Raw genomic sequence first — 26910 nt, 5'->3', positions numbered from 1 at the left:
CGTAACGCCTGCTCCCTTCAGCCTTCCATCATGATATGAGGTCCGAAGATGATCTAAAACAGACCGAAACCGAAACATGTAACCTCAAAAAAAATTATACATTATTGCGGACGTTGCTGTTTATGCCAGCCGCTGTGACCGAGCGCTTCTAGGCGCTTCAGTACTGAACCGCGCTGCTGCTACGGTCGCAGGTTCGGATGCTGCCTCGGGCATGGATGTGTGTGATGTCCTTAGGTTGCGTAGGTTTACGTAGTTCTAAGTCTAGGGGATTGATGAAATGAGATGTCAAGTCCCATAGTTCTTAGAGCCATTTGAACCATTTGAGGCTGTTTATGTTCATTTTAAAGTAATAAAAGAACCCCTGTTTTGTCAGAATAATGTTCTCAAAATCACTGGTTCACTGGTTACTCAGTTTCTCTCCGTGTCAGCTCCTCTTCAGCATCTCACTGAGGCGATACGATATGCGATACGACACGTTGCAAAAAAGGTTATCGATGCGACGCTCCTATTCCCTCTGGCGGATACGATGTGCAATACGATACTCTATGCGTGCGCATCGGGAAACAACAAACAACGAGACAGCACGAATTACGCTCCTGTCTCAGTTTCTATTGTGATCGTGAGCTAGTCTGGAGAGGAGGTTTTTCTTGCTTTTCGTTATTTAAAGCCCAGATAAATGAAAAAGTTAAGAGAATATTGGGCAAATCCATACTACGCTATGAATATTAAGTATGGTTCGGCATGGGTTTCTCGTAAGGCCTCCCCACACGAACACAAATTCCACGAATTCTACAGCATCAATCCAGACAGTATAACCTTCTATAAAATTTTGTCTTTGAGAGACCTGAATACACTGATTTCGGAAACTGTCTTCTCATATAAAGTATACCTAAGATATCATACTCAGCTGATAAGCAAAACTGACTTGGATGACCCTGTGCTGCGCGTATGAACTATGTCACCAAATAAAACTTTAAACCTCATGAAATACAAAATTTGAAACAAAGAAAATTAATCTAATTAAATACCAAAAGAAACTAACTATATAACTAAACCTCAGTACCCACACACCTTACGAAAGATGCGTAATATTAAGTGCAATGTTAAACTAAGAATTCTCTCAAAAACAAAGTACTGCTCTACTCGGAAGAAAATAACTGATTCAAGTTACCAACACTGTTTACTGAAAATTACTGTACTTTCTAGCACGACCCCCGACAAGCTTCAGTACACACTACACAAGAACACAAGATAGGATCTGCCCTGAAATAAAAGTGACTTACCTCTTTCTCAGCCGGTTGTTTTTGCGTGTTGAGTAGTGGCATTCCCGAAAGCAAATGCAAATCAGCAGATGCAGCAGCTGCGGATAAATAATCTGCTCTGAATTCCTTTTGCCAGAAACGATTCGGTGCTTCGTGTGGAGCAAGGTGCAATGCACACGCCGTAAACATTAAAAAACTCTTCTATGTATAATGAAGATAAGTATTACTTTAAAGAAAATCGTTTTTAAGAAATCAAACTGATTATTGGGAAAAAGAAGAACAACATAAGAACCCTACAACACTTACAAAATTCTCTCATTACGAAGAAACTACAAACAAACTTTTAAAATTTCTCTAAAATCTTCTCTTTTTTAAAAATATAATAAGAATGTATTAAATGAATTTTCATCTCCAAAATAATGTACTTCAGATAACTTCGCCCATATTCACTACAACAGATCTCCTTCTTTGAAAAACTCAACTGCACGCTGCTACGCCTCAAATACTGCACAGCGGACTGACCAGCGAGTGAACCACAGATGAAACAAAACATGGCGTCAAAGATCTTATTCAATACACACAGCAAAAGACAAGTAATGCAGACTATCTATAATCAGCTGATCAGCTATCTTAACAGAATAGATACTTTTCCACAGATGTATGAGGAATTTACAAATGATCTGCTGAATGCCACCAGATCGACCAAAATATATAATAACCCCATTCTTAAGTTATTCCCCTGATAAATGAAGCATGAAATAATGCAATCTCTCTTCTAACACAGATGTATCGGCAGAATTAAATATTATTCTAATTAAATATAAAACAGCAAAGGATAAAAAAAATTTGACAAGCACTCTAAGCGTTTGACAATACTCTAATTAAATACAGAATGCTAATGATTTAAGTGAAATGGGCAATTACTAAACGTTAAACATTCTTCTAATAAAAGGTCCAAATTATCAATGAACAGAAAAGGCCGGCCGCTGTGGTCTCGCGGTTCTAGGCGCGCAGTCCGGAACTGTGCGACTGGTCGCAGGTTCGAATCCTGCCTCGGGCATGGATGTGTGTGATGTCCTTAGGTTAGTTAGGTTTAAGTAGTTCTAAGTTCTAGGCGACTAATGACCACAGCAGTTGAGTCCCATAGTGCTCAGGGCCATTTGAACCATTTTTTGGACAGAAAAGAGGCTGGCGAGCCCTGAATAGGTAATATGTCAGGTAGATATCTCTACATGTGTGGACAAAAATCCTACGCGGAGATAGTAAATTTTGTAGATTGCCGCTTTTGTCTCATTGCCGAGCCTGTTTCAAATCAATCTAAAATGTTGTTCAGAGTATGATAATCATTATACATTGTCGTATTCTCAGAGCTAAGTTGCCACAAAATGAAAAACCGTAGTTGGTTATATAAACTGACAACGTCAATCACTGATAAAATGTTGTTACAGTGCCTATATTTCCACACATGTGTACAAACTGTCGACAGAAGTGAACGGATGTAAAGAAGATAGCAGTTCTAATATTCACACCGGAACAAAGGAGTGACTGTGTGACAGTTTCAAGCCAACACATGTTTTAAATCAACAGATCGAGTATCTCCCCATCGGCAATGTCAAAGAACAACATTGGTAGCTTAGAGTTAACTTTAACAGTAAATGCGATAAATGCTATTTTAATAAAATACAAAACAATACTAAGGCGGGATATACTGGATAGATAATTTGACAGTCAGATAGCTTACAGTTAAGTTTAAGAGTAAACAGAACCCTGCCTTAATAAAATACAAGACACTAGCAATTTAAAGGAATAAGTAACAAGCCAGGCAGGTAACTTGGAGATGGGTCTGTCAGAATGTGGAGCCTGCACACGCAGATGAAGCCAGCCACGCTGCTCAGTAACTTGGGGAGCACACAATAAAATAAAAATCTGATAGACGTTCTCCACAAAGGGCGGATGCATGCCTAGCCTAGTAGCAAAACCCAATCAATAGCCTTTGCCTCACAACAGCGGACTGGAGGAACGACAGATATACATGGTAGACCCGAAACAAACCAGGATGCAGAGACTGACACATAGGCCGAGAAAAAAATTATGAAAAAGACCTCACCAAATTGCCCACAATACGAGCATGCAACGGTTCCCCGATGAGACTCGCTTCCTTCGACAGCCGAGTAGCCGACAAACTCTAGTCGGCGTGATGGCACCAATATCCCTCCACAGACCACGCCACCGCCTTCCAGCTATGTTTGACCCAACAGAGCGTTCACACGTTCTCGAACGTGGACCTCCAGCTGCCCACCAATGCCATCAAGTCATTTCCTCACAGGTAGCCGATCACGCCTCTATGTCCCCGTATGCCGCTCCTTACACGCCCTCTTGTCTTGTCCTCTGGCCTCCCAGCATCGGTCCAGAGACGAACACAGGGCAGATACAATAGACAGTAGGGTGCGAAGGATCTGACGTGTGCACCTATGCATGTTTTCTTTCTTCTTCTTCTTCTTCTTCTTCTTGCGTTTTGGCTATCTTAGGACCACGTTAATTCGCTTCAGCTTTCTTCCTTCTGGTCTTTCTTCTTTCCCAATATTCTTTCAGTCTCATACTTTGAAACCTTCTTCGTTCTTCTGTCCAAAATGATTTTGTTCTTGGTCTCGTTCTGTCCTCGAATGTTTTGAAGCGCTGGAATTTTTATTTAAAAATCAGCCTGTTCTATATCTCTGGTTCCTGTATTCTCATTTCTTTCAGATCTCTTTGTGTCTCTTGGATCCATTTTACTTTGGTTTTCTTGTTCATCAGTAATTGTCTGATTAGCCGTGTTAACCTGGTCCATTCTGAGGATGTGTCCGAAGAACACACTCTTTCTTCTCCTGATGAAGTCAGAATTTTTTTATGTCTTGGTATACTGTTCCTGGTTGGTTTGGTTTCTAAACTGACCATCTTTTTGTCTTACAGGTCCTAATATTCTCCTGAGAATCTTTCGTTCCATCAGTTCCAGCCTTTTGGTCACTGCGGTTCTTGCTAACTTGAGAGTTTCTGCTGAATATAGAGCTTCAGAGCGGATCACTATTTGGTAATGTTTCAGTTTCCATTTATCAAAGTATTCTTCTTATTGCAGGTGTTGATAGTTTAAATGCAATGTTCATTTTGTTTATTCGTGCTGCCATTGCTTCTTTTTCGGCCAGTCCAATGCCTGTCCCTTCTCCAAAGTATTTGAATCCCTCCACCTTCTGAATTATCCCTCCTTCAATTTTCATCCATCTAGGAGCTGTCGTGATGTTTGTCACACATTGTGTCTTCTCGATAGAGATCTGTAGGCCTGCTTTAGCTGGCTGTCTCTGCATTTCTGTGGTTTCCTCTGCGAATGCCAAACAATCTACCCGTACTCCTTTATTCTTACATCCCAGTCGTATTCCACCCCGTCCTTTCATTCCTTGTCGCCACTCTCTGATCACCTTATCGAGGACACAATTAAAGAGCAAAGGGGAGAATCCGTCTCCCTGTGTCACCCCAGTTTTAATCTTAAAGGCCTCCGACAGCTTTCCTCTGAACTTTACATTGGATGTTGTGTTGCTTAGAGTCTGTTTAACCTGTTCATTGGATTTTCTATCCAAACTCATCCCTCCTAAAATTTGGAACAGTGTGTCTGTGTACAAAATCATTGTCTTTCTTGAAGTCTATGCATGTAAGCACGAACTTTTTGCTCCTTTCTTTTTAATAATAGATTATCTGTTTTAGATTCAAGATCTGTTCTGAGCGTGATCTCTACTTTCTGAAGCCTCCTTGGTACTCATCAATTTGTGGGTTTAGTTGTTCTTCCACTCTATTTAGCAGTGCTTTTGAAATACTTTACAGGTCACAGGTATTAAAGAAATTCCCCTGTAGTTCCCAGTTTCTTCAATACAAGTTCCATTATCTTTGTGATATCTAATGGTTATGTGCTTCCGAGAGTTATGATGACGATACTGTATGTAAGGCTGATCCTTCAAGAAGCAGCTAAATCTCCACAAAGTCTCACAACTGAAAGCCGTAAATATTATCTTTTCACTGTCAAATGAATATGTTGTTTACTAGCTCATAGAGATGACAGATCTCTTGGTGTGGAATACTGGTGAGTAGTTATTGGGCTAATATAATTCTATATAGCTTCGCAGTTAATCTCTGCTATGCTGAATAGAGATCGAATCTGAAATGTACGTATTTTAAGAAGTACTATCAGTATCTAGCATGAATAGACCACATTCCGTCACTAAGCACTGCCAGCCATGGAAACAAAATAATCACTAAAGTCAGCATCTACATCTACGTGATTACTCTGCTATTCACAATAAAGTACGTGGCAGAGAGTTTAATGAACCACCTTCAAGCAGTCTTTCTACCGTTCCAATCTCGCGGGAAAACAAGCACTTAAATTTGTCTGTGCGAGCCCTGATTTCTCTTATTTTATCGCGATGATCATTTCTCCCTATGTAGGTGGGTGCCAACAGAAAGTTTTCGCAATCGGAGGAGAAAATTGGTGATTGAAATTTCATGAGAAAATCCCGTCACAACGAAAACGAAAAATGCGTTTGTTTTAATGCCAGCAATATGCCAAAACAAATCCAGCTTTGTTGGAGATTCTCATTCTGAAGCATAATCTCTGACAAAGCTCACTTTGGCAAAATGCAGATCCGCATCTGTAGGTTGTCAATGTTGTTTCAAGTACATACGTATTTTTTTTAAATTTCAGAACAAAAATATCTATATGTGCCACATTTCCTCCTGTCTTCCCTTATAAAACGTCAGTAGTCAGGCTTGAAATTTAATCTCTCGTTCACTATTCACGATACCCCATTACGAGTTATTTCGTCTGCGGAATCCAATTGTTACACCATTGTACTACGCGCATTGAATCAATGAAGACAACAGTAGTTGACTCTGCGTGTCCTGAAGCAGTTTATAAGGGTCTCTGAAGATGAACAGGATCTCTCCACCTACTCCGGTACACTGTGAACAAGATGGAATAGGTGAAAAGCCAACAAACTGCGCTTGGTCCCACTAGTATATGTTTGCCACTGTCCGGTTTTCAGATTATTAGGTTGTCATCAAGTAACAGGTACTTAGCGTTACGAAAGACAGTAGTGTCCGATAAACAAAATTTTGAAAACTAAATGAACTACTGCCAAGAATTTCTGCTTATTACTGTAGACAGACGTATCGGGCATTAGTAACTGATTTTATGTGTCATAAATGGCTTACACTTGCTATGACGTGATACAACGCATAGAGGAAAGGAAGTAGAGAATAAATATCACTAGAAAACCCAGCAATGTTTTTCAGTTTCTAAATATGTATGAGACTAGGATGTATGTGCTAGTCTCCAGCTTCCCCTCCCTCTGTCCATTTTCTGCAACTGCTGTTTCTGCCCATATGCCTTTCCCCCCTCCCCTCCCCCCACCTGACATAAAGCGTTGTGTATTGTTACTACGAAAAAAAAATCAATGGGTAAATCGGTTGGGATCATTAGCACACGGGATACGAAAGAGCCCTCTCCAGCTGCTTGAACTGTGTGATCTGATGTGGCCGAGTGGTTCTAGGCGCTTCAGTCCGGAACCACGCATCTGCTATGGTCGCAGGTTCGAATCCTGCCTCGGGCATGGATGTGTGTGATGTCCTTAGGTTCGTTAGATTTAAGTAGTTCTAAGTCTAGGTGACTGATGACCTCAGATGTTAAGTCCCATAGTGCTTACAGGCATTTGAACCATTTTTGTGTTATCAGCAGCTTCAATAACCTGATTTCACATAGTTTTAATCGGTGAACGGGAAGGATTTCGAAGTTTGGGAAGATTAAAATTCCGCAACAGTATTCCTATTATAAGCTGATAAGCCGTAGATATAACTTCCTGTTTTCTTTAAAAAACCGACTGCTAGGAAGAAAGCAAAGGGTCACGTTGTTGCGTGTACAATTCCAGGTGGGATTCGCAAAAAGAGAGAAGTTGTATACGCAGGAGATACAATTTGTCTAAAGGATTGAATGCCCTTTCCTACAGTCTGTTTCGACTATAAAAGTTAAAACAGACTGGAGGAAAGATAACGAAAAAGCACATTTCCTGGGCACAACACAGCATTTTTTCTCTCGCAGTCGATTTTAACAGAAAACCTTTATTTATTTATTTATTTATGCATTTATTTTACCTGGCAAGATTAGGGCCTTTTTTTTTTTCAGGCCCTCTCTTACACCTAACCAGGCATACTCAGATTGAACGAGTTACAGTTACTAAATAACATTAAGAACATTTAACGTATTATGCAGTATTGATGTCAAACGAAAAAAAATTTGAGATTATAACAGTAGTACAATGATAGTTATAACAATAAAAATAATTATAACAATCAACGATAATAATGATAATAGTAATAATAATAATAGTGACTAAGTATATGAAAGTAAACATACATTTCTTTTGTGAATGTCAGTTAGTTGGGAATTTTCTCGTTATATTCTTGCAGCTTGTGAGTTATTCTCATCGTTCAGAGACATAAGACGATAGAATGGGGTGAAAGAGATATATAAGAGGTAGATAGGTTTGAAGAAGAGAAAAAGAATGGTAAAATTCGAAGCTGTGATGGAGAGAAGAAAGAAAGAGATGTTAGGGGCACAACAATGGTGGCTATACCGTCCCTAATATGTAAGTTTTGAGTTCCCTCTTGAATGTTGAGTAGTTCTGGATAAGACGCAGATCACAGGGGAGTGCGTTCCATAGTCGTATGGCTGAGATGGAGAATGACACGGAGAAAGATTTTGTGTTATGTAAAGGTACAGCCAAGATGATAGACGTATCCGATCTGGTATTGCGATTGTGGAATGATGATAGATGTTTAATGTGAGAAGATAAGTATTGAGGGCACCAGTGGCTAAGAAATCGATGAAGTAAGCACATCGTGTGGAGATCGCGTGCCTTATGTGGGCGTATCCAACCTAGCTGGGAGTATGAAGGACTGATATGATCATACAACCGAATATTGCACACGTATCTGACGCAAGCATTCATCACTAGCTCGAGGCATCTAGAATTTTCACTATTCGTGCCGTGGTGAACTACATCGCAGTAGTAAAGATTAGGCAAGACTAGTGTTTGGACTAATTTTTGTTTAACATGGGTTGGAAATATTTTTCTAAATTTTTGAATTGCATGTAGGGAGGAGAGCGATTTCCGGCAAGCTGTGACTGTTTGTTCTTCCCAGTTTAGGTGTTCATCCAAGATTATTCCAAGGTCTTTTACTGTTTTTTGGTATGGTAGTTGGGTACCATTGAGGAGTATTTTAGGGACCGTTTCGCGAAAGTACCGGCTGATTAACTTTGGATGAGATATAAGTGTGACCTGGGATTTCTTGGGGTTTAGTTTCAGACCTAGGTTCTGTGCCCATCGAGAAACAGAGCAAAGATCTGCGTTCATACTCGCTACTGCGCCAGCAATGTTTTTGGGGCTTGCACTTATGTACAGTTGGATGTCGTCAGCATATAGATGGTAGCTGCAGGAGTGAATCACTGAAGAAATATCATTAATATACAGTGAGAAGAGTAGTGGACCAAGGACGGAGCCTTGGGGAACTCCAGAGTGCACGCTTTTCCATGATGACTTTTCCGACCCACAAACGACTTGTTGACTTCTGTTTTTGAGGTAGCTGTCGAACCAGTGTATTGCGCTGATTGAGAAATTCAGCTGTTTCATTTTAATTAGTAATATATCGAAGTCAACTGTGTCAAAAGCCTTGCTAAAGTCAAGCAGTGTTAGGATAGTAGCTTCACGTCTGTCCATAGCATGTTTAATGTCATCAGTTACTTTGATTAATGCAGTTGCTGTACTATGGTGCTTTCGAAAGCCTGACTGATATTCGTCATGGATGTTATGAGTTTTGAGGTAATCCGTCAGCTGTTCATGGACGATGTATTCTAGGGCTTTAGATATTGCAGGTAGTATGCTGATCGGCCTGTAGTCACCTGGCGACTTAGGGTTGTCAGTCTTGGGTATAGGCTGGATTAAACTTTGCTTCCACTCAGTAGGATATATACTACTGACAAGAGACAGGTTGAAGATGTCTGTGATAACTGGAATAGTAGTGGCTACGACGTTTTTAATCATGCCAATGCTCACTCCATCATTTCCTACTGCCTCGGAAGAGATTCTCATAATTGCCTTGTGTACTGTGCCGGTAGTGACATGTTTTAGGAAAAACTTGTCTCTCAAGAGATTGATATCTTGGGGCTGGTAATTTGTCGCTGCGTGGCAGATTACAGCTGTTGAGAAGAAATCGTTTAATTCTTCTGCAGACGCTTGATAAACAGCGTCATATCTTCGCTTCCCTATACCGAAACTGCGCAGCTTTTTCCACAGTGCAGCAGGTTTTGATATGCCGCATACGACAGAGCGGGCATGTCTGATTTTGGCATTTCTCACGCTTTGCTTCGTTCTGTTTCGGAGTTTCCTATAAGCTTCGTACGCCTCGGGAGTTGGGTTACGCTTGAAGGCCCTGTGTGCAGCATCACGTTTATTCATTAACTGGCGTAATGCAGTGGTGAGCCATGGAGCAGGAGCTCTCTTTACCTTGACAGTGCGTTGAGGAGCATGTTTATCATACAGTGCAATAATTTTGCTACATAATTGCCGAATTTTTCCGTCTAAAGTCGGTTCATTGCTTATATCATGCCAAGGGATGTCTGAGCAATCCTTTTGAAGAGCGTCATGGTTAACATTTTTTAAGTTTCTGTAGGTTACCAGGTGAGATTTTTCTTTGGTAGTATGCACTGAGTAATTTAAGAATATCACGTCATGAGCAGAGAGTCCCGGAGCGGATGTCTGATTGGCGCGGATTATTTTATCTGGTCGCTTTGTTGCTATTATATCTATGAGTGTGTGGCTGTGTGACGTGTGGTGAGTTGGGTCCAGCGCTGTTAAACTCATATCATTGGAGTGGAACAGTCGCCTTAGTTTTTCGGCAGAGGGAGATTTTAACTGTAAGTCGATGTTTGTGTCGCCCATAATGATTATGTGTTCATACTGTGTCACGAGTGAGGACACCTTTACATTGTTGTTAAAAGAAATATATATTCAATGTACGTCTGAATGTCTGCAATAATTTGAAGCAAATCGGTCAAAAACTTTTCAAGATTTTTGCTAACAGTTTTTCCCTATTACATATTAAGTCTACCCTTATATGTTATATTCAGCGTGATTTTTTTTAACCGTGTGCAAACTCTAGGGATTGATCAATGAGAGGATACGTAACAAAGAAGGTCTAATGAACTTATGTCCTGGAATGCATGATTAGATTCCATGCTAGAGAGCATTTATTTCATCACACTTTGCTACAGAGACCGCAGTACCATGTACCGCCCTGTACCGTGCAGCCACAGTTACAGTATGAATGGTTTCCTCCTACAGTGTGGTATTGATCCCAGCGCCCCCTCCTGTTATAGTGATTGGTAATTTTTGTTCGATTCACTTCTCTTGCTGAGTCATCTTGTAGTGGATGTGATACAGCGTTGTACACAATGGTTCCGTATTCGAATCGGGAGCTTGCCAACGTGTTTTCTTACCGAAAGGCAGATGGCAACGCGCGACGGGCAGCAAGGTTGTATCAGGAACCCGCCGACAACAACCACAGCATTCAAGGTATGGGTTACGCCGTTTGTCTGAAACAGGATCGTTTCAGGAAGCAGGAAACCATGAAAGAATTACCCGAAATTTTTGGTCACCAGACTTGGAGAAAAATGTGATTAACACTTTAGAAGGCGACCGCCGTGTCAGTACTAGGCAGTTGGCTCGTCCATACGGGATAAGGCAGACAACCATGTGGAACATTCTCCATGACAATTGTTCATGCCCTTATCGCTTACAGCATATGCAGGGCTTACTACCGACGGACTTTCCACATAGCGATCAGTTTTGTCACTGGTTTTTTCGCTAGCCAACCAAGATTTCAAGATCTATGTCATCTACATCTACATCCATACTCCGCAAGCCACCTGACGGTGTGTGGCGGAGGGCACCTTGAGTACCTCTATCGATTCTCCCTTCTATTCCAGTCTCCGAGCTACTGAGCGTCTCTCCTGCAGAGCCTTCCACTGGAGTTTATCTATCATCTCCGTAACGCTTTCGCGATTACTAAATGATCCTGTAACGAAGCGCGCTGCTCTCCGTTGGATCTTCTCTATCTCTTCCATCAACCCTATCTGGTACGGATCCCACACTGTTGAGCAGTATTCAAGCAGTGGGCGAACAAGCGTACTGTAACATACTTCCTTTGTTTTCGGATTGCATTTCCTTAGGATTCTTCCAATGAATCTCAGTCTGGCATCTGCTTCACCGACAATCAACTTTATATGATCATTCCATTTTAAATCACTCCTAATGCGTACTCCCAGATAATTTATGGAATTAACTGCTTCCAGTTGCTGACCTGCTATTTTGTAGCTAAATGATAAGTGATCTATCTTTCTATGTAATCGCAGAACATTACACTTGTCTACATTGAGATTCAATTGCCATTCCCTGCACCATGCGTCAATTCGCTGCAGAACCTCCTGCATTTCAGTACAACTTTTCGTTGTTACAACCTCGCGATACACCACAGCATCATCTGCAAAAAGCCTCAGTGAACTTCCGATGTCATCCACCAGGTCATTTATGTATATTGTGACTAGCAACGGTCCTATGACACTCCCCTGCGGCACACCTGAAATCACTCTTACTTCGGAAGACTTCTCTCCATTGAGAATGACATGCTGCGGTCTGTTATCTAGGAACTCCTCAATCCCATCACACAATTGGTCTGATAGTCCGTATGCTCTTACTTTGTTCATTGAACGACTGTGGGGAACTGTGTCAAACGCCTTGCGGAAGTCAAGAAACACGGCATCTACCTGTGAATCCGTATCTATGGCCCTCTGAGTCTCATGGACGAATAGCGCGAGCTGGGTTTCACACGACCGTCTTTTTCGAAACCCATGCTGATTCCTACAGAGTAGATTTCTAGTCTCCAGAAAAGTCATTATACTCGAACATAATACGTGTTCCAAAATTCTACAACTGATTGACGTTAGAGATATAGGTCTATAGTTCTGCACATCTGTTCGACGTCCCTTCTTGAAAACGGGGATGACCTGTGCCCTTTTCCAATCCTTTGGAACGCTTCGCTCTTCTACAGACCTACGGTACACCCCTGCAAGAATAGGGGCAAGTTCCTCCGCGTGCTCTGTGTAAAATCGAACTGGTATCCCATTAGGTCCAGCGGCCTTTCCTCTTTTGAGCGATTTTAATTGTTTCACCGAGGAGGCCACCTATACGTGAAGTGGTGTCTTCAGCTTTCATAATAGTCATCTGTGGGATAGTATGGAGAGCCCCCATAGTGTGGTGACAGCGAATCATCAGCATCGGTGCAGCCGGAATGTGTGGGTCGAGATAATTGGTGACCATATTTTGGAATCAGTCTTCCTTCCACGTCACCTAATAGTCCGGAACTATGGGCGTCTCTTACTGGTGATTTTGCCTCCCCTGCTGACAGAAGTGCCGTTGATAACTCGAAAGGTTATGTGACTGCTACGTGCTGGTGCTCCAGCCCACATCGCCGTTAACGTCCGGACGCATCTCAATTGCGTTTTCCCTGGTCAATGGATCGGACGAGGGGTTCCAGTTGTATTGCCTGCTCGTTCACTGGACCTTAAGCTGTGCGATTTCAGTTATGGGGCCATCTCAAAACTACTGTTTCATGCAGAACTCCTTCCAGATGTAGAGACACAGGAGCAACACATTCATTCGGATACAGCCTGGCCGACGTGAACGTGTGAGACAGAACATTCTACGGCACGTACACGCATCCGTTGGGGCACATGGAAACCATTTTCGGCACATACTGTAACTGTGGCTGCATAGTACAGCGCGTATTAGACCACAGTCTCTGTAAAAATATATGTTTGAATAAATGGTCTCTAGCATAGAAACCCTGCATTTCCGGACATAAGTTCATTAGACCTTTCTTGTTCGTGTCCTCTCATCGGTCACCCCCTAGAGTTTCTACACGGTGGGAAAAAATAATGCTCTGTAGGGAAATATATAGCCGTCGTTCATATGATGTTGTTTTAAAGTATCGTGTAAAATTCTGAAGTAAATCAGCCAAGAGCTATTCGATATTTTAGGTGATTACGTAAAAAAAAACTCTTCTCTTTGTATAGGGTGGTCAACAACAGGTTGAAAGATTTGTAAGGATGTTGCAGGATAGGTTGTGCTGAGAATAATTGTTAAGAAAAATTCGATACGTTGCGCCATCTCCGAGTTAGCCAAGTAAGCTCGCGCATGTTCAAGCGGCCCGCCAGATACAAATATTATCAAATGTTATCATATAGTAGGCGTTTGTGTACGAAACTGCTTAGCCTTGGGTTGGGTTGGACCCTCACTACCATCCCATGTCCAGTTTTTGTGTAACTATCTTGTCCGGATTTAGACAATCAGACGAGAAACACGCTTGGTGACACTGTCTCTGGTGGGCTGACTGAATCTGCGCGTGCAATTTGGGACACTCCAAGGTTATGTTCTGCCTTAGCTTTGGTCCATACAACCACATGTCAAAACATGGAACGCAAAAAGCTTGCTTTAGAAAGGATTCGTTTCACCGTATCGAAGATCAATAAGTGCTAGCAGTTCTTAAAGCATACAGTTTAGAGCCCTTGTTTACTAACTTTTTTGGTTAGAATGATCACTCTTGTCATATCCCTGAATACCACTTTGTCTAATGGACCAAGGCTGTTGATTCACCAATGTAGACCTTGCCCTATGGGACATAAGCTCTGGATCATCCTGTAAATAACACGAACCATACAGAACCCATTATCGATACCTATGGTAAGTCTGAAATGATTATTCTGCATACAGAAGATGTTGTTTCATCGTGTACACTACCTGAGTTCTTTGATGCAATACTGAATCTCTAGGAATATATGTCCGACTCAGTAGCCGGGTCGTCAGCGCGTCTGACTCACATGTATAGCACCTGGGCTCAGTTCCCCGTACGATCTGGGATCTGTGTTGAAAGGACTGGAATGGGATGAAATCAGTCATGTGACGTCAAGAGAGGAACTACTTGAATGAGAAATAACGGCTCCAAAGTCTGCATAGTCTACAACGACCTGAAGAGGGCGTTTCGACCACACGCTTCTCCACACCGCGTCCGCGTGACGCCACATGGCAAAGATGACACGGCGAACGCTCGACATCGCGTGGTCTTCAGGGCCCGGTCGCCCGATTTACGAGAATGCTGTATGACTACTCTGCAATTCACAGTTAAGTACCTGGCAGAGGCTTCTTGAAACCATCTTCAGGCTATTGCTCTACCGTACCACCCTCGAAGAGTACGTGGTGCAAACACGAGCCCATAAAGCTTTCTGTACAAACTCTGATCTCTCTTATTTTATTACGATGAATGTTTCTCCCTATGAAGGTTGGCGCCAACAAAATATTTTCGCATTCGGAGGAGACAGTTGTTGACCGAAATTTTGTGAACAGATTTCGCCTCGATGAAAAACGATTTTGTTTTAATGATTACCACTCCAACTCACTCATCAAATCAGTGACACTATCTCCCCTATTTCGCTATAATACAAAACGAGCAGTCCTTCATTGAACTTTTCCGACGACCTCTGTCAACACTATCTGATAAGGATCTCATAAAGCAGAGGAGTATTCCGAAAGAGGGCGGACAAACGGAGGTATGCAATCTCTTTAGTAGACCTGTTGCATCTTCTAAGCATTCTGCCAATAAAAAGAGGTCTTTGGTTCCCTTTGTCCACAAAATTATCTTCGTGATTGTTCCATTTTATGTTATTCGGAAATGTAATCTCTAAATATTTAGTTGAACTGACAGCTTTTTGGTTTTTGTAATTTATCGTGTAACCGAAATTTAACACAGTTGGTTCAAATGGCTCTAAGCACTACGGGACTTAACATCTGAGGTCATCATTCCCCTAGTTTTAGAACTACTAAAACCTAACTAACCTAAGGACATCACACACATCCATGCACGGGGCAGGATTCGAACCTACGACCTTAGCAGCGGAGCGGTTCCGGTCTGAAGAGCATAGAACCGTTTAACGGAGTCCTTTTAGTATTCATATGAATAAGCTCATACTTTTCGTTATTCAGAGTCATTTACCATTTTCCTCACTATACACATGACAGTTTTGCAATTGGTTTTGTCCTTTCGATAAACTTACTAGACGGTAAACTAAAGCATCATTTAGCAAACAATCTAAGAGGAATGCCTGAATGTATTTGGGAACATCAAAGCGGCTATAAGTCTTCAGAAGGCAACACCAGGAGCAACAGTGTCGAAAGCCTTCTTGAAATCTAGAAATATGGAATCAGTTTGAAATACCATGTCGACAGTATTTATTACTTCGTGTGAATATGGAACTAGCGGCGTTTAAAAACAACGATTTTCTGACTGTCAACAGGTCATTCTGTTCGAGGTAATTCATAAAATTCAAAGAAAGCATATATTACAAAATCTTACTGGAAATAGAAGTCAGTGATATGGTTCTGTTATTCAGCGGATTACTCCTGAACGCAGAAGAGAGCAGCTGACAATATTTTTCACTTAAATTTAGTATTATCTAAAGTGTGAATGGAAAATAGCAAGTCCTGTGGAGAGAGATCTCTGAAATGAAATCGATACCAAGTGTCATATTTTGAAGAAGGTATGTTTTGGTTCTAGCATACATATTTTTTCCATTACCTTCGAGGAGAAAGTACCTAGTGAGCCTTGCGGTGCTTAACACTTCCGATTAAGCCATTCCTAGAAAATTGCAGTGATCTGAGACAAATGGTTCAGAATTACTAGTACTTTTGCTTTCTCACTGACAAGGGACCTCTCGAGTGCGACGTCGCAAAAGACCAATTATGTTTACCGCATTCTACGCCCCCCCCCTCCCCCCACATATTGTCTACCATGCAACCACAATATTGACTACTAACGAGAACAGGAGGCGGGACCAGAGGTATCCAATGGAGAGCATAGCAAGAGGCTACGGAGCGTAGTTCGAACGGTTCGAATGGCTCTGAGCTCTATGGGACTTAACTTCTGAGGTCATCAGTCCCGTAGAACTTAGAACTACTTAAACCTAACTAACCTAAGGACATCACACATATCTATGCCCGAGGCAGGATTCGAACCTGCGACCGTAGCGGTCGCCCGGTTCCAGACTGTAGCTCCTAGAACCGCTCGACCGGATCGTAGTTGAACTGTTCAGTCGACGGGTAGCTCACAGCAGTGCTACAGAGCTAGTGGTGTTGATATAAAGCGGAGCAATGGCAACGACAAACAAAACAAATGTTACATTATGTTTACAACAGTAGCCCACGTTCTGGTCAGAACGTAACTCAAGGAATTTTGCATAATGAGAAAGAAGTGGAAGATGAAATATCATTTCTGCAAGATGAGTCAGTTGAATGTGTGGTTCGTATTCGCTCGATTGTGTTGACAATATATCTGAGGAATATAATGATGACGATACCTGCTTAAAAGATGAAAGTGATACTGAAACAGGCGTCGAGCGGTGTAGTTCATCATCCTTGTCGGACAGGGAGCCTCAAATCATGTGTCTAGTGAAACGAAGTAAAGAACAATCGTTGTGAAAGGAGCGGGAAATAAATGTAATTATGTACATAGATTTCTCTAAGTGTATGTGCGAATGTGGAAGTCTCTCACTAACGTAAACGACTCTCTCCCCCCCCCCCCCTCTCTCTCTCTCTTTCTCTCTCTCTATCCCTCCCTCTCCCTCTGTCTCCCTCTCCGGTTAAACTGAAGTAATTCATGTAAAACGGTTTTTTTCCCTGCAAGACAGTATACATACGTCGGTGTAACTCTCAAGATAGGAGAGGAATAATTTCTGGAAAACGGAGTTTCAAAACGTGTTGTACAAAAGTATTAAAATAAAACCTTGCGAGTGAAGGCAGGATGTTACTGTTGACATACTCGTATGTCTTCCTATATCGTAAAAAGCACTACAGTGTTTTTAACACTAATCAATAGGCCAATCTCGTCATTTACTTACGTCGTTTTTACTTACGTAATATAGACTTGGTACAAAGAGTCTAAGATTCTTTTTGTGCTGTCGTGTTAGGCGAGTTCAGTGAGAGGAAAGGGTGGTGAACTCTTTTTCCTTTATTTCTTACCAGTTTAATTTTCTTCCCTTGAACTTCATTAAAATGACATTGAACTTTTAAAGGCTGTAATTAGAACCATTAGCATATAGAGGTCCTCAGCACGTGGTCTCGCGGTAACGTTCTCGCTTCCTGCGCACGGGGTCCCGGGTTCGATTAGCGCCGGTGTCAGGAATTTTCCCTCCCTCGTGATGACTGGGTATTGTGTTGTCATCATCATTCATCTCCATTACGGTCGGAGGAAGGCAACGGCAAACCACCTCCGCTAGGACCTTGCCTAGTCGGCGGTGCGGGTCTCTAGAGACCAAAGTGAATTTGCTTTTATATTGGCGGCACAGATGACATATTCTACCGTCTCAGCCTTTAAAACAGTGTCATCTAATATTCCTAAATATTGCAACAAAGATTTTAACATAATGAATTTTTACTTCTTAAGATGCGGTTCCAGATGAAGGAATGAAACACATTTTTTGTTGTTGTCGCATTTAATATATTCGAGTAGTAATTGTGGGAAATTTATTTTTACTGCCAATATTTTTCCGGAAGAGGAGGAGAGCTGGTACCGTAAATTTCCTAAACATATTTATTCAAAACGTCCTGGCTTAAATTCTAAACCTCTCCTCAGCGGCTTGTAGACTGAGAGTAAGAGACAGTTTAGATGTTGTTCCGACACTCAGGTGTAAACGTAAACTCTGCGGCCCCCTACATGCTCTTCGACAGCAGAAGGCTGTGCTTAGCTGCAGATTTCAGTTCTTTTCTTGCCACTCCTATCGTCATCAACAGAAATACAATTTAACTTAATCGTCATCAACAGAAATACAATTTAACTTAGTGGTGGATTAAGGCTGTGTGCCGGACCGTGACTCGAACTCGGGACCTTTGCCTTATGCATTACAATCACAATATCTGCATTCATCATAGTCTCGTATAGCAATACACATGATACATAACACTCCCACTTCGAGACGTAAATACAACAAATGGATGTGAACAAAAATTATCTCCCCAGTTCAGAGAGCAGAACGCCTACGCGATCAGTATTGCTGCATATTATGGACAGATTTCGAGTAAGTCCGCAGCAATATAGTGCACAAGAAAATCTACGGTATTCAAGGGAAAACAAGGCGCACTAAATACAAAAAAAACTGGTGTTTGCGCGTTTCTAGGATGCCCGATACAAATTAAAGGATGTGCATGATGGTGATCTACTACGTTATGCACATCACATTGCGCGCGACATGCGAAATTACAGTGGTTTCGGGGGTAGCAGTTGGATGGCTGCATAACTTCTAACAGTGCTACAAAATTTGAAGATTTAAGATAAAAGAATTTGGAACAAAGTGTCGACTTGACGATGCACAGCAAACTGCTCAATCGCTCAGAAAATCTTTCAGTAGGGAATGTGTTTCCAATTTTCACCAATCCGGTTTGAAAGGAAATGCATATGAAAGGAAGCCTGGAAATCAGAGGTACCAAGGGAGTTCTATCAAGATCAACTAATACCAATGCCTTAACGGATTTGTACACAGTTATTTCGACTGTTAATATGGATGATAAATTAGCTGGAAAGTTATTTATTGTGCTGCGAGAAGTTGGAGGTGCTCTGCCCCTACGATTCTTCCTCGTGTGCTTGAGCTTGCAAGAGCAGAAGGGAACACTTATTTGTCACTGCAAGCAAAAGTAGGTTGGGGTTGATTTGGTGGAAGAGACCAAACAGCGAGGTCATCGATCACATCGGATTAGGGAAGGAAGTCGGGCGTGTCCTTTCAAAGGAACCATCCCGACATTTGCCTCAAGCAATTTAGGGAAATCACGGAAAACCTAAATCAGGAACGCCAAACGCGGGACTGAGCCGTCGTCCTCCCAAACACGAATCCATTGTGGTAACCACTGTGCCACCTATCTAGGTCGAAAAAGTGGGGAAATAGGCGTGACGTAACTACAAGTATGGTAAGATCACTGCTTTTGAGCAGTAGCTGGTCAAAATAACTTGATTTTCTTTGATCCCTTGTCTGTGTATAAAAGTCATACACCTTTAGAGAAAGCTATCCCTCGTGAAAAGTGTGTGGCATGGCAATTCAAACCATGGACGCTAGTTTTCATTCGGTGTTCGTAGTGCAAGATAATGGTATGTTTTGATTATTTCTCGAACGTCGACGATTTTGTGAAATCTAATACATGCATCCCATAAGAACTTCACCTATGCACCTCCCGAACACTCATTTTCTATCGCCCTCCTGATGCACGGGGCGAGACATTAGCATTTAATATTTTGCTAGACATGACTGCTAACACTTTCAAATGAGCCTTACTAAAGATTGAACTTGCGACCTCGACCTCAGGGAATTCCTTGTGCGACACAGAATATTGCCACGATATTCACCGTGTTTCTGTTAATTTAATTTCACTGCTAATTTTGTCGTCTTATACCAAACAATCACACTGAATCGTGTAGCCGAGAGTTGACAAGGCCTGAACGTGATGCGGGACCCTGAGATGTGGCCACAGCCGGCAAGTGGCGTGAAATGAGAGCGGCTGCGGTTTCATATCGGAGCTGTTGTTTTAACCGGGCAGACGCTGTGTCCGGTCTGTCCAGAAGCGACGGCCGCGGCAGCCGAAGTGCTGCAGGAGGTTGGGGGATGGGGAGGGGAGGGGGAGGAGGGGGCGGGAGGTGGGAGGGGGAGACACAGTTGGGACCGGGCACCGAGCTGGGAGGAGGGGTTGTTTAAAATTACACACGTTCGGCCCATAAAGCATGCCGGAGAGGTAATACCGGGAGCCACGCTTAACAACTGCTTAATTACAGGACAGCCACGACCATCGCACCCCAAACTGCTTCAATTTAAAAATAATAATTATTAAAAATAAAACAAGGCGAGCAGCGCACGGTAGTCGATGCGATCGGAGCGGGAGCGGCGTGTGGGAGGAGCGGCCGAGAGGAAGCCAGAGGAGAAAGAGAGGGAGAGAGAGAGACCGACACAGAGAGAGAGAGAGAGAGAGAGAGAGACGGGCGCGGCGGTAGAAAAACAAAACACGGGTCAAGAGGCTCTCTCCGGCGCCAGCTGCCAGAGAAGCGTCTCGGCGTCTGTAGCGATGCCCACCACAGCGTCTCGCAAAACCACTCTCCTCAATTCAGCTGCTCCGCTAAAACACCTCCCAACAGACGTCGGTCGTTGGATTTGTATGGCCTCATAAGTGCTGGTTACAGAAATACAGCTGTTAGAATGTAACCCTAACATATACTCATACACTGAGTTTACAAAAGTCATGGGACAGGTATATACACATACACAGACAACGTTAGTACACGAGGTACAAGAGGCCAGTTCAACGGCGGAGCTGTCATCTGTGCTCAGGCAAACCATGTGAAAAGATGTCCGAGATGATTATGGCCGCACGATGGGAATTAAAGGAATTTGAACGCTAAATGGCAGCTGGAACTAGACGTTTGGGACATCCAGTTTCAGAAATTGTTAAGGAATTCAATATTCCAAGATCCACAGTGTTAAGAGTGTGCCGAGAATACCAAATTCTAGACATGCTGCTCACCACGGACTACGCAGTAGCCGATGGCTTTCATTTAGTGACTAAGAGCAACGGCCTTTACATGCTAATAGACAAGCAGCACTGCGTGAAACAACCGCAGAAATCAATGTGCGACACTAAGGTAAAATTTGGCGTTAATGGTCTATGGCAGCAGACTACCAACGCGAGTGGCTTTGTTAACATCACGTCATCGCCTCTCCTAACCCCGTGACCATATCGGTTGGACTCTAGACGTCTGGAGAGCCGTGGCCTTGTCAGATGAGCCCCGATTTCAGCTGCTGAGAACCGATGGTAGAGTTCGACGGTGGTGCAGACCCAAGTTGTCAACAAGGGACTGTGCAAGCTGGTTGTTGCTCCATAATTGTCTGGCCTGTGTTTACATGCCACGAACTGAGTGCTCTGGTCAACTGAACCGATCATTGACTGAAAATGGTTATGTTCGGCTACTTGGAGACCATTTTCAGCCAATCATGGGCTTTATGTTTCCAAACAACGATGTCATGTCACTGGAGAACAGTTGTTCGGAACAACATTCTGGACAGTTCGAGCGAATCATTTGGCCACCGAGATCGCCCAGAGTGAACCCCATCGAACATTTATGGATCAGTACCTGCACAAAATTCGGGACTGGCAATACTTTCATTATTATGAGCAGCTATAGATTAGTGTGGCTCAGTATTTCCGCAGAGGACTATGAAAGATTTGTTGAGTTCATGCGACTGCGAGACATTGCACTACACCAGGAGGCGAAAGTAAATCGAATGATTAGGCTTCGTATTGGGAGCTTGTATTAACGTTCACTGTTGACGTAGAAAGGAAGATGTAGACAGCGACACGTGACTCGTTTAACAGCAGGAACACTAGGCTTTCGTATCCGTGTGACTTTCGAGTAGTACGAAAAGAAAATACATATTTAGTGCCTCGAACATGCCGGGTTTTGCACCTTCAAACACTGACCCATATTCCGCCTGTGTAGTTCGACGAAAAACAACTCTTCCGCGTGAGTTGAAAAGCATATAAGGCAACACGCAACTCAATCTCCATCACGTTAAGATTACCCTACAAAGTAGCCGGCTTCGTTCACGAAAACCACCCACCGAAACAGCCATGGAACTGCACACGTTTCTATCCAAATTAACCAGCTCCTGGAAACGCTTGCTGCATAAGAAAGAAGCCCCATGACTTCGAATAATAGTGGAGAACATGGATCACCTTTAACGGAACAGGCACCAATCACGGCACATGCATGGACTCTCTTTGTAGATGTGATAAGACTCCATCTCGAAAATGCTACTGTGGAACTTTCAACCATTTACTTATGGCAACGAACGATGCTACTGATTGTATTAAAAAAATTAAATGTATGTTCATAAAAATACATTTGTTATTATTTCTATTATACACTCTAAGACAAAAAAAAACCACGGCGAAGGAACTATCCGAATGGGACGGAAATCGGTAGACGTTATGTACATGTACAGACGAACAAATGATTTCAATTTCAAAAACATTGGATAATTTATTTAAGAGAAAGAGCTTCACAAATTGAGTAAGTCAATAACCCAGTGGTTCACTGCTGGCCATTGAGCAATCATTTACTTGATTTGGCATTGATTGACAAAGTTGTTGAGTGTTCTACTGAGAGATATCGTGCCAAATACTTCCCAACTTGTGCGTTAGTTTCTCAAAGTCCCGAAGTGCTTGAATGGCCCTACCTACATTACTTCAAACGTTTTCAATAGGGGAGAGATCCGGAGATCTTACTGCCGAAGGTAGGGTTTGGTAAGCACGAAGACAAGTACTAGAAACTCTTGCCGTCTTCGGGCGGGCATTATCTTGCTGAAGTATTAGCCCAGGATGGCTTGCCACGAAGAGCAACAAAACACTGTGAAGATTATCGTCAACGTACAGGTGCGCTTTAGGGGTACCGCAGATGACAACCAGAGGGGAGCTGCTATGTAAAGATATGACACACCATTCTGGTTTTCGGGTTACATGGCGGGTGACAGTCAGGTTGGTATCCCACCACTGTCCGGGGTTTCTGCACAGACGCTAGTTATCGGGGCTCAGTTTGCAGCGGCTCTCATCAATAAAGACGGGTCTACTCCAATCAATGACATTCCAGTCCGAACGTTCTCGATACTACTGCAAACGGGTTGTTGGTGTACAGAGGTCAATGGTAGCCGGTACATGGGGCGGCGTGAGCTCAGCCGCCTTTCTGTGAGCCGTGTGTTAATGGTCCTTGTGGTTTCTGAAGCACCAGTAGCAAGCTGGATCAATGACAACGATGAATCCTGGGCTCTGAGTGCTTCTCTGACGATTGCTCAGTCCTCTCGCACTGTCTTCCCACTACGTCGACGGCTTCCTTCTTCACGCTGTGTTCGACCACGACTCACTCGTTCCTGCCAACACCGTCGAATATTGGCATTGCTCCTATTCAGATTCGAGCGATTCGCTACTTACCCCAACCGGCTTCTTTGAGTCCAACTGCAAGCCCTCTCTCAAATGCTGACTTATGTGTATATCGTTCACGTGCTTGTCTACGAGGCATAGTTACTGTCCAACTGGGTACACGCGATGAAATTCGCAAAGATTTTATGGTCTGGTGACGAAATGTTTACTATCCATTCCAGCTGCGAGGCGAAATTACATTGTTGCTTCACACATTCATCCATCAGCCGAGAAAGTTTACAGTTTTACTTTTACCGTCGATACCTGTGTGAGTATCAGTCTGTGACCAACTTGCGTAACTTCTTCGAAAATTATTCATGACTGTGCTTAAACTGACACACAATACTTTTAGCGCAACGGAATCTGACTTTCAGTAATCGCTACAAAGGAATGGCCCTGACTAACATTAACCTATACCTTTCACAAATCAATAACCTCACAAAAATCTTCGTTACTCAATACTGCAATACAGCGAGCGCCACTACTGCCAGCTAAATAAAATATTCAAACTACGGAAGGCACTAACTGCTGATAGGCATAGTTAGCGAATGAAAGGTTTTAACAGAGAACAAACAATGTATTTACCTTAATAGTCATCAAAAGTCATTATATATATATATATATATATATATATATATATATATATATATCAGTTCATGACATCCAGTCTTACAAATTTCAAAACTCCGCATTTCTATCCCCACATCCACCACTGCTGGCGGCTCACCTCCAACTGCGCACCGTTACGCGCCGCTAACAGCCAACTGCCCAACGCTACAATGGCGAGTATTACAACAATGCCAAACAGCCACAGACTGCACACAGCACCGCCAGTGATTTTCATACAGAACGCTACGTGGCGGCGGCGTTACCAATAAAAATACCTAAACAGCCTACTTACACGTGGTGCGTCGTGTGTTTTTGTCTTATTTAATATATGCTTGAAAGGCATACGATAAATAAATAAGTCATTGTTTTTGCTCGTGGAAGAGTATGGAGAAAATTCTCTGTCGGAAACAAAGTTCCGAGATTAGTATCAACGATTCAGAGACAACGACTTTGAGGCCAGTGAGAAATGCATCCTCGTCGTTGTGGTGTAAGTTTGTAGCTGCTGAACGACCCTACTGTCATTAAATTATCTTATATCATTCTATTTAAATAAACGTAAGCTTGCGAGAATTAATTCAAGTGCCCAATAAATTACAGCTCCAGCTTCAAATCACATTCAGTTTCTCTTGACCATCCCGTCTCGTCTGAAGCCGTCCTGGTGTTGTATAGGGGCAGTGCTATTAATAAACCGAACAACCAGTGCGTTTCTTGCGTTTAAGTTTTCGTTGCAGAATTCGGCTTTCAATCGGCTCTACGGGAAAAACTCTAAAGGGGTAACGTTCTGGGATCTTGCTGGCCAAGAAACATGACTATCTCTGCCGATTTATCTTCAAAGGAATGTTAGGTTTAGATTATGCGACGCCTCGCGAGTGGAATGGGCAGGGGTTCGTCATAATGGAAGAACATACCCACCCTTGTAACCAAATGAACCTCTTCCAGTAATACTGAAAGCTCGTTTTCAAGGTCTAGATTACTGTTTTCTGTAAGACGATACGGTAGCTCAATAGGCCCGATCAACTGATTGTGTATCAGACTGCACAACACATATGCAGAGAAGCCTTCTAGAAAATACAGAACGCTCCAGAAAAATGTAGACATTCTTTGATGGTCAACATTAATGGAACAAAATGATTTAGCGTTACAGTTCTTGCAGGTGTTAAGGTTATTTTGTGTGTTAAAAATGACCCCCATTAGCCGGCCGCTGTGGCCGAGTTGTTTTCAGGCGCTTCAGTCTGGAAACGCGCGACCGCTACGGTCGCAGGTTCGAATCCTGCCTCGGGCATGGGTGTGTGTGATGCTCTTAAGTTAGTTATGTTTAAGTAGTTCGAAGTCTAGGGGACTGGTGAGTCATTTGTTAAGCCCCATAGTGCTTAGAGCCATTTGAGTCTTTTTTTTTACCCCATTAGCAGCCAAACAAAGTCGATACCGAACGATAACTGCCCGAGCTGCCGGTGTGATAGCCGCACAGGACTTGTCGATGGTTTCTCGTAGCTCCCCTTCGTACTCTTACCGATATATGGACAGCCCTGCAGGATTCATGGTGTCATTTCCCTCCAGCACCACTTCAGACATTAGTCGAGTCCATGCCACGTCGTGTTTCGGGACTTATGTGTGCTCGCGTAGGTCCTACACGATATTAGGCAGGTGTACCATTTTCTTTCGATGTTCAATGTATTTTTCACTTTCTAAATATCAATCTTCAATTTTATAAAAATAATGTTAATTGCTTAATGAAATAGGTTACGACTGTAGTTTTACTTCGCATTTCAGATACTCCTGGTGATGGGGCTTAGACCCCAAATTCGTGGTAGTATACAGCGACTTCTGTCGTGGGAGACTTCTGTCGTGGAAGACTTCTGTCGATAAAGTATTTTAGACCTGTGGCGGATTTATGTACCATGGTCATGTTGCAGAACAATTGTCGATGTCCTACAAACAGTAATTTGTGTGGAATGGCGAAATCCGAAGGTCTTCACGAGTGAAGTGAAGATGGAATCAAGCTTTTCTTATACGTGCTAGAAATGTAAAATAGCGATGTGTAGTTACCAAGCCAGTTTGGCCGTTGCTAGTACGTCTGTCATAGAGCACCCGTATGTAAAGTGGTTGGTGAAGACCCAAGAGAAAGTAAAATTGCTGCAATAAAAGCGTTAATGGAACGGGTCAGAAGTTTAAAATCAGCATCAACAGCGTCATAGGGTGAAATACCTGGATGACAAGCGTATACATTTTATTACGAATCAGCATGACATTGCCATCGGTAAATACGATAAGTAGAGAGAGTTTTTAGAATTATTAATCGAACTTGTCTGCGAACTGTCCTAAGTTATGCCGGTTTTTGTTTCTTCTGTGGCATGCTTTACAGTGGGATATAATTCTTCTATGATAATGACGTAATGAGTTGTTGGTTTTACTGTAATGTTACGTAGGTAGTTGAATATCAGCACTGCACGAAGTCTTGGCTTCGCAGTATATCGGTTCATGAATGCAGATTGATGAAATGGTGGGTTATATGTATCATTATATCTTACCACATAATATGTATTTTGCTCTCTTCTGCGTGCAAAGATTGTATCTGTTAGCTACCTACATAATATATTTTGCTGTCTTCTGCCTGCAAAGATTGAATCTGTTAGCTAAGTGGATGTCGAGATTCTTGAATATTGATCGGGCAAACGGAAGGAAGTGCTAAACCACGAAACAGTAATTTGGAGTCAGGCATCTTATCGATTGTTTAAATCTAAAGACATGAACTTAAATACGAAGAGACAAAACAATTTATGTATTATACGGTGAATTCGAAAACACCACGGATACCGAGATCAGGCTAGCGCTTTCTACACTATTAGTACTTTCAT

Source organism: Schistocerca gregaria, chromosome 8 (assembly GCF_023897955.1).
Source record: "Schistocerca gregaria isolate iqSchGreg1 chromosome 8, iqSchGreg1.2, whole genome shotgun sequence".
NCBI lineage: Eukaryota > Metazoa > Arthropoda > Insecta > Orthoptera > Acrididae > Schistocerca > Schistocerca gregaria.
Note: the sequence above shows the minus strand (reverse complement) of the source record.